The 9917-nt window shown below is 40.7% G+C and overlaps 1 long non-coding RNA gene across 1 annotated transcript; it reads right to left on the bottom strand.

Moving 5' to 3' along the window:
- Positions 1–2573: 2573 nt before the first annotated feature.
- On the bottom strand, positions 2574–7196 carry LOC139740141 (uncharacterized). Its single transcript, XR_011711547.1, has 3 exons — positions 6932–7196; positions 5276–5413; positions 2574–4690 (listed from the first exon to the last, which is right to left on the bottom strand). It is a non-coding gene; the product is annotated as an uncharacterized lncRNA (long non-coding RNA).
- Between the last annotated feature and the right edge of the window lie 2721 nt (positions 7197–9917).

Here is a 9917-nt window from a genome sequence, read left to right as displayed (position 1 = left end):
ATCAAGACACAAGGAATAATCTGTTCAAGTCAATTATTTCCACATAGGTCAACAACATTCACTCAGTTTTATCTAGAACCCTGATTGGGTTTTTATCATCAGAACACATTTTTTTCTCATTGGTAAATTGACGCTTAACAATTAGGCCTGTATACACAGGTAATATCTTGTGATATTTCAGTGAATTTAAATCTAACACATTACTTATGTAGGGCTAGGGTTCACTTAGCTCTCTAGCACTCATCACACTAAAAGCAAACTAGGGCAGCACACATGTGTTACTTGAAAGGAGTCCCCTGGCTAACTAACTTGTAGCCAGTTTATTCTTCACATAATTTGGCATGGGTTTACATGTAAATGTGGGTTGTTACATAAATATGCATACACAAAATCAACATAACAAAACATGCAAATAAAGAAACAAAGGTTAAAACTAAATATTCATAATAATATGTAAATGATGTGCAGGCTTGGGTGATTTAGGCATGATTTCAGTATTACAGGGAACAATGGGTGAGAAGTGAAAGAGTGGAAAATGTCATGTGATATGTGGTGTGTCTGTGATACAATTGTAGGTGGGGTGTGTGGATGCATGTGGATGTGAATACCGGTACTACTGTATGTGTGGGTTGACGTATTTATGTGTAGAGGGGTGGTACCTGTAATAAAAGAAGGGGGGGTACACTTATAATAAAAGGTTCAAAATAAATCCCTACACTTACGTTATACTACCATGCATAAATACAAATTTCATGTGCACATATAAATTGCATGTGTACATGGGACCTACATTAGAAGTTGTGTGTACCAGGGTACACTGACCTTACATTTTCTTTTATCTTTGCATGTATATTTGCATTTGGTGTTGCATCATGAGCACAGGTTCTAATTGCAAATGTGCTACATGTATTTAGAAACTGCTCTCACAGTAATGTGATGTGATATACAATGTAGAGATAACAAATCTGTGCTGGCTACTTGCATGTAGGCCTATATCTTTTAAATATAAAATGTCATAATAGAAATAGTTGTAAAGCAAAGATTGCCAATTGACACAGGTAAGGTAATCATTTGCAGAAAAAAAAAAGAAAAAAGAAACTGCTCAGCATTCTGTCATTAGTCAATTTGGGCATCTACACATTATACTCCTATCATATTGAACAATTATGATAATAATACTATAACATGTAAATTAAAAGAACCTTACAAATGCAACCACTTTCAAATAACTTGCACATTTGCAGGGAAAAAATATTGAAGTGAAAGTCCAAGAATCAATGTCACAGGGTTAATGACTTCAAGTACAAAGAACACTATACTATTTCAGTGTGGAGACCTTCTACATATTGCATTGTCAAAACACAATTGGTTTAGGGTTTGAGCATATGCAATTATATCAGTAGAACATCATGTAGGGACCTACCAAAATGTATATTACAATGTATTTTTATATCTATGTGAATGAAAACTGAACATCTTGTTTGAAGCACTTCCAACACATTTGTTTATCAAAATTCATACTTTTTTTTTTTTGGCCACAAAATATAGATGCAATGAATATTACAAGGGCACAAACTCCATTTACCACAAAAATATTGTCCTCATAATAATGTGATTTGATAGAGTTATCACAAAATTTTGTGCTGAAAAAGTGTCTTCCAAAATGCTGATGGACAATGCTACTGTGTAGGACCTGCTGTGCCACTTGAATGTAACACATGGCATGATATCAGTGATCACATAAATGATGAGGATAATAATCATTATGAAGATGATGATAGTAATAAAAAATTAGCAACAACAACAATAGTAGTAGTAGTAATAATAATAATAGTTAGAGCAATAATGAAATGTGTGAAAGGCCCTTCAGTGATGTACACTGTTGTGCATGACAGCCCTGCTTAAGTTCACTTTAAAACACTGATGCAATATTTTATCGTAACGGAGTAATTGTAGTTTTTCACCTCTGAAACACCTGGGAAACACAGGGGGAAAAAAGACCAAATGAAAAACAAGAGACCCGCGGGTCACGCGCTCACCTGAGTATCGCAATTTCACCTTCCATGCATTCTTGCACACTCTTACCTGAGAACATTGGAAACTTTAGGTCTGCATATGGATCCCTCCCCCCCCCCCCCCTCAACTCGGGGGGGGGGGGGGGGGGGGGGGGGGGTGGGGTAGGGGGGGGGGAGGGGGCAGGCAGTCCTGGATCTGAATCTGCAATTAACAAACTTGGAACTAAAGTCATCAATGTTCAAACTCATGGTATTAACTTTGCTTTATCATTTCTGGTTCTAGAGCAGAAGATTTTAAATATTCCTCAATGTGGGGGGGGGGGGGGGGGGGTGGGCCCCCTAGGGGGCCCCCAAGAGGGACATGGTGCCCATTTGAAGGAATTGAGATTCTATCCCCCTAGGGATGCTACCTGCTAAGTTTGGTCAAAATTCATCTTGAGGTTTTCAAGAAGAAGATGAACATGTACAATTCAGGCTCCATTACAAGTGTTGGACTTCTCCCCAGCCCTCTCCTGGGTCCTAAGGGCGTGGGGGGGGGGGGGGGGGGGGGGGAATGAATCCGCCAACCCCATGAAAAAAACTTGAAACTACAGTCATCAATGTACTAACTCATAGTATCATCTAAGCCCTATCATTTCTGGTTCTAGAGAAGATTTTTAAAGGTTCCTTAATTTTAGGGGGTTTGGCCCCCTAGGGACCCCCAGGTGGGCAATGGTGCCCATTTGAACAAATTGAGATCCTATCCCCCTAGGGATGCTACCTACCAAGTTTGGTGAAAATCAGACATGGCGATCTCAAAGTGAAGATGAAAATGTACAATTTAGGCCCCATTAGGACCCCTCCCCACCCCCTCACCTGGGTCCCAAGGGGGGCACCCCTGATTCCCCCATGAACAAACTTGAAACTACAGTCATCAATGTACTTACTCATAGTATCATCTAAGCCCTATCACTTCTGGTTCTAGAGAAGATTTTTAAAGGTTCCTTAATTTTAGGGGGTTTGGCCCCCTAGGGACCCCCCAGGTGGGCAATGGTGCCCATTTGAACAAATTGAGATCCTATCCCCCTAGGGATGCTACCTACCAAGTTTGGTGAAAATCAGACATGGCGATCTCAAAGTGAAGATGAAAATGTACAATTTAGGCCCCATTAGGACCCCTCCCCACCCCCTCACCTGGGTCCCAAGGGGGGCACCCCTGATTCCCCCATGAACAAACTTGAAACTACAGTCATCAATGTACTTACTCATAGTATCATCTAAGCCCTATCACTTCTGGTTCTAGAGAAGATTTTTAAAGGTTCCTTAATTTTAGGGGGTTTGGCCCCCTAGGAACCCCCCAGGTGGGCAATGGTGCCCATTTGAACAAATTGAGATCCTATCCCCCTAGGGATGCTACCTACCAAGTTTGGTGAAAATCAGATATGGCGATCTCAAAGTGAAGATGAAAATGTACAATTTAGGCCCCATTAGGACTCCTCCCCACCCCCCTCCCCTGGGTCCCAAGGGGGGCACCCCTGATTCCCCCATGAACAAACTTGAAACTACAGTCATCAATGTACTTACTCATAGTATCAATTAAGCCCTATCACTTCTGGTTCTAGAGAAGAAGATTTTTAAAGATTCCTTAATTTTAGGGTGTTTGGGCCCCCCTGGGGCCCCCCAGGTGGGCCATGGTGCCCATTTGAACAAATTGAGATCCTATCCCCCTAGGGATGCTACCTGCCAAGTTTGGTGAAAATCGGTCATGGGGTTCTCGAGAAGAAGATGAAAATGTAAAAAGTTTACGGACGACGGACGACGGACGACGCACGACGCACGACGGACGCCGGACGAAGAGCGATCGCAATAGCTCACTTGAGCCTTCGGCTCAGGTGAGCTAAAAAAGGACAAAACACTTTGTGCCTGGATATTGCAGCCCTTTCAGTTTCCAGTAACAGTTTAACGCACATGCAGTTTAGGAGTTTACAGGATTTATTTTCCCTACTTGCTACATGGGGCAAGAACAAATTTTCCAGGCAATCAATTCACTGTTTCATTCTGATTCACACATTTGAGTACTAACATGTTTGTTGTTACCTCACAGGAAAGACAGAAATAGAGAGTTCAGAGATATAAATGTAGTGTCATATCAGTTATCACTGCCATCACATGAATGTAGTCTATGATTGGAATTGATGTTATTCATGTTCAATGTGCATTTATCAGAATCCCCAACAATCCTGGTACAAAGGTGCAGCTTTTTCATTACTAACATGTCTTTTGCTATAATACACAATGAAGGCATAAATTGACAGTAGGCCTACAGGAAGAACTGGTGTCAGAGCTATTATCATTGCCATCACTTGGATGCACTCAACATAATTATGATATTGAAGTCATCCAAGTTCAGTTTTCAAACATTTGCCAGCCACAAAGAAGAACATGAGAGGGGATGTCACTGGCTTCATGGAGCTAAGTAGTTGGGAGGGCTGGTTCTGATTGATGAGAGGGGATGTCACTGGATTCACTGAGCTTGGTGGCAGAGAGGGCTGGTTTCCACTGGCGAGATGGATGTCACAGGTCTCACCGAGCTGCGTAGTCTAGAAGAGGCAGTCTTATTTGGCGAGAGGGGGTGTCACTGGCTTCAACAACCTGGATATCTGTGATGGCACTTGGATGTGATGCTAGCTGTTCCACTGCAATAGAGGCCAACAAGCACATTCTATTGATCTCTCATCTAATGACTGAATGTTGGTAATAAAGTAACTACTACACATTTACAATGAAAAATTATTTTACTACTCATATAGACTCAATTAACTATTCAGTAATACACATAGTAAATATTCTCTTTAAAGACTATCATTCAAGCAATGACAAGTTTAGTACTGATGAAAGCAATTATGTTATATGCTGAAAGTCCAATGAAAATAGCTCATTTTATTTATGATATTTACATAAAAATTCCCTAATATGCATGCCAAAGGGACGTCTTCATCATCTACTGTAAAAGTGGAAATTTCTTGCGGTGTTGGTTGAAATTTTCACGCATTTCGCGTAAGCCGAAACTAGCGCGAAAATAAAAGCATGCGAATATTTTTGCTCGCCATTTGTTCAAGTAGTTGATGTCTTGATTCCGCGGAACTATAAACATGCGAAGCTCTTCTTACCCCGCCGACCGCAAAAAATTAGTCGCGCTAAAATATCCACTTTCACAGTAACCTGTATCTCCTTACATCTGCCCAGGCTCTGATAAAATCAATATCTGTCAGCACTCTCACCAGGTTTTGATCCACTTCAATTTGACCCAAGTCCTTTCCTCAGAGTAGCATTTTCCTCCACAACTAACTGGAGAAGGCAACGGCATTCATGAACTTGTCCTTTTTCCATTTCACAGGGGCATCTGGACTGGAGTTCATCTGTATATCAGACACAATGAAAGGCATTAACACGGACTTACAATTAGGATAGTCCCGTTAGTTCTTCACCAATCTGTAAATTTAGTCACAGAACTTGCTATCCCATGTATTTCAGTGTAGAGTCTACCAGGTAGCTTTATCTTGTAGTGCTCACATACATGCAACAGAGAAAACTCCATGAAATATGTTAGAAATAGACTGTCTACTGTAGAACTTAAATAGCAAAAAGGAAAATAAGACCTACAGAGACCCTAGCCAAATTTTTGATGAGTTGACACTGCACATGACGTCGGGATGACCTCAGCCTCTCATTGTGCATCTGGGTAATTCTGTGAAGTTGGGGCACGAAGTGTGACATTTTAGCATAACTCAATACTAATTATGCTATACATGTATTGTTTATAGGCTTTGCAGTTGTATTGAGACCATACATTTTCCTGGAAATTTTGTGCCATTCCGACTCAATTTTGATGAAATTATTAAAACGATATGTAATGGTGTCCTGTAGCATCGTGACGTGTCCATGTAGCATCGTGATAGTAAACATTTGGTCCTAAAAGACAAATTAAGGCAATTAGCTTGACCAAAATTTGATATAATATGCATAATTACTAGATTAGTCAGATAGCTAAATATCTTAACTCTCCTTTCCACAGTTTTACACAAAAAAGGACACCGCATAGCATCGTGATACATTTTGTAATTTTCTTTTAAAATTGAAACTGTGTACAGGAAATTTGAGATACCTGGTATTTAGCTATCTTATTCATACCTTGTAAATATGCATATTGCATCAAATTTTGGTCAAGCTCATTGCCATAATTTATCTCTTTGGACCAAATTTTAAAATATCACGATGCTACGTGGACACGTCACGATGCTCCAGGACACAGTGTTACATATTGTTTAATAACTTCATTAAAATTGAGTCTGAATGGCACAAAATTTCCAGGAAAATGTGTGGCCTCAATGCAAATGTAAAGCCTACAAACAATAAATGTATAGCATAAGTGATATTGAGTTATGCTGACATGTATTTTGTCAATATCACGATGCTACATACATGGACACTGCCCCAACTTCATGGAATTACCCATCTACAAAGTAGGCCCTATTAATTATGTTGTGTATACAACCTCATATCGGGCCTATGATGTCTTTCAATCCAGCCACATGCAAGGGATTTGGGGGTCTGTATAATTCCACATACAATCATATAGTAGGCCTATATGTGGCTGCAATGTACAAACTATGTAACTTGTAACCCTAAAAGTAATGATCAAGACAACCATAATCTTATTAACCACTACCACAGCTTTGGGTTAAAAAAAAATTTTATAAGTTAAATTACAGCAAGAATAAGAACAGCATCGTTTGAGAACACAGAGTTATCTATTCAATTTATTGATGTTTTGTGTACTAAATATCAACATTAACTTTCATTTGCAGGTTCAAAACAGTTGTTGGATCTAGGTGTATTAAAATAGTACCAGGTAATTAAAGTTAGTTTGTACAAACCTTTTGTACCAACGGAAGGGCTGGTCTCAATGGGCAAGAGGGGATGTCACTGGCTTCATCAAGCTGGGAGGGCTGGTCTCGACTGATGAGAGGGGACATCACTGGCTTCACCAAGCCGGGTATAGGCTAGCTGGTCGAAACTGACGAGAGGGAATGTCACTGGCTTCATCAAGCTGGTTAGCTAGGAGGGCTGGTCTCAATTGATGAGAGGGGATGTCACTGGCTTCACCGAGCTGGGTAGCTGGTCAAAACTGACGAGAGGGAATTTCACTGGCTTCAAGCTGGGTAGCTGGGAGGGCTGGTCTCAACTGACCAGAGGGGCTGTCACTGGCTTCACTGAGCTGCCTAGTCAGGATGGTCCTTGAATGCGATGCTGGCTGTTGCTCTACAAAAGATACCCACAATAATATCTGACAGACCTTTCTCAACAATTAGCACCTACTGTGCTACAAAGCATACACCATTAACCACTACACTATAGAGACTGAGTGAACTGTACGCCATTAGCCACTTATGTATGTACGCACAATAGATACACTTCAATCAACATTTTTGCAATGCCATGTGTACCGGAGACAATAACAAGGTACTGGTACCTTACCAAACATGTGAATTCACGTTTTTGGTCCGATCATAGCTGTGATGACAACATATACACAGTTGAGTCTCCACAAAGTATTTTGTAAAAACCGAGAGTTACCAGATTCGCTGACACTTTCATTCATTCAGTGTCGTTTCGTAAAATTGGATTTCTCGCCTATCGCCAATTTGTAACAAACGTCAGTTCTGATGAGTGTCGTAACTTTCTTATTTCGACATTTTGAGACCCATAATTTGACATGAAGGTAGAATAGGGCAACATAATCCAGAATACGGTAAAATAGGAATTCGCGTATTTACATGCAAAACACAAATAGCGTGCCATTTCTTACTGTGAACAGCGATTTATGTGTAATAGAGAAGCACATTTCAAAAAGGAGAAATGTTGAGCCAAATTTGGGATGTCATTCATAGGCAAAAAAATTTCCATGTTAACTTATGGTAACTATACACAGCCCAGTTGCTGTACGTAGGTACATAGCGACAGGATTCGCACAGCGTACCGTACTTACAGCGTCTACCACTCCTATAAACTAGTCCGAGGCCCTTTTTCTCTGCCATTATAGCTGTAGCCCAACCACACGCTGTAAGTACACTGTGCGAATCCTGTCGCTACGTACGTACAGCGACTGGGCTGTGTATAGTTACCATAACTGGAAATTTTTTTGCCTATGAATGACATCCCAAATTTGGCTCAACATTTCTCCTTTTTGAAATGTGCTTCTCTATTAATTACACATAAATCGCTGTTCACATTAAGAAATGGCACGCTACGTGTTTTGCATGTAGATAATACGCGAATTCCTATTTTACCGTATTCTGGATTATGTTGCCCTATTCTACTTTCATGTCATTAAATTATGGGTCTCAAAATACATAGGTCTAAGATACCTACCATACCTCAATCGCATTCTGAATACACCTTTTTGTGAATCTGCATGTAGCCTTTCTCCACATATGTGAGTATTAAAAATCTCAGGCAAACTCTGATAGGCCTAGACTATAAGTACCATCTTTTAGTTTAATAGAAAAATGTTAGGGTGTGGCATAGGATTAGGACACCTAACAAAATTACTAATCTAGGCCTACTATCAGTATTACTAAATGGTAGGCCAATAGTGTGTGTAGATCCTCTAAGTGACATCTCTATCAATTAATGTTACACTAACAACACTAAACACTGTAACACTAACAGTTGTTATAGGTCCTACTCACACTGAACTAGTATGCATGACTATGAGGTCTTACGAGTTTCACAAATTTATTACCGATCCAGCCGAAGTGAAATGACATCTCTGTCGTTCAGCCCCTTATCTTCTAGTGTCTTGAGGGGAATTGGGACTCTACATTTTATTTTTCTGTCACCATCTCCATACTCTGTCACTGGTTTTCATGGTCTTCCTCTTCTTGGAGACAGATCTCTCGCTCTCCACCTGCGGCTCCATTGTTAGTGTGGATGGTATTTATACGCAGCCAGCAGATCAGAGTTCAAGCGGACCCGTGCCAGCTACAAGCTGCCGGGCGGATCCCGGGAAATGCACCGATAACGCTCGCTAGCCAGTGAACAGGCACCCGGGTTTCGCCTCGCAATAGGGGCGATATCTTGGGCTTGCTTTTCGCCGAGGAGAAGGCAATACATTAACGCTGTGCCAAAATCGGACAAAAGAGGGAGGCAAAAACAACACTTGAACGGAGAGCCTCTAAGCCGACCCCCCGTGATTTTGACGAGCGTTACATGTAACGCTCTTCAAAAAATCATAGATATCTTCATAATGCCGTATTTTTCATCGATTCCTTTTCATTGCTTAGTCCTTTCATAGACATTGGTCCTTGTTTTTGCCTGTTTCACTTCATGAAATAGCACTTTTGCATTTTGGGTTCCAACACTCCTCCCCAGTCCCTTTAACTTGTTAGACCTAACGAGACCGCTGTAGATTCTACCGTATATTTCTTGCTGCACGCGCGTCCAGGCCAGCGCAACCGGCCGGCCAGCCAGTGGCCATGCACTAACACTACCTGCTTTCGGTTCCCTGTTTTCTTGATCATCACCTATTAGGACAGTAAAGAAAAGTGCTAATTTCCACATAGATTAAGCAAAAACTTTCATAGAAAATGTCACAAAACAACAACTTACATTGATATCTGCGTCGATCTGCAGTGAAATCTAGGAAAATTCCCAAATGGCGCTGATAATTGCCGATATACGAAGAACAATCCAAAGCTGTCCAATCGCTCAGAAAACCAATAGAAAAACGGTGACGTGAATTTGCCTTCGATACGTACGTACACATTACGTGTTGTACATATATGTAGAAAAACGTAAACACTGTGGTGACGTCATGAATAGAAACTTCTAGCCAATGGCCGCCCTGTATTAAAAACGTCA

The sequence above is a fragment of the Diadema antillarum genome, unplaced genomic scaffold (genome assembly GCF_040938485.1).
Source record: "Diadema antillarum isolate AM-2024a unplaced genomic scaffold, OU_Dant_1.0 seq00000837_RagTag, whole genome shotgun sequence".
NCBI lineage: Eukaryota > Metazoa > Echinodermata > Echinoidea > Diadematoida > Diadematidae > Diadema > Diadema antillarum.
This window is presented reverse-complemented; position numbering and strand designations above follow the sequence as displayed.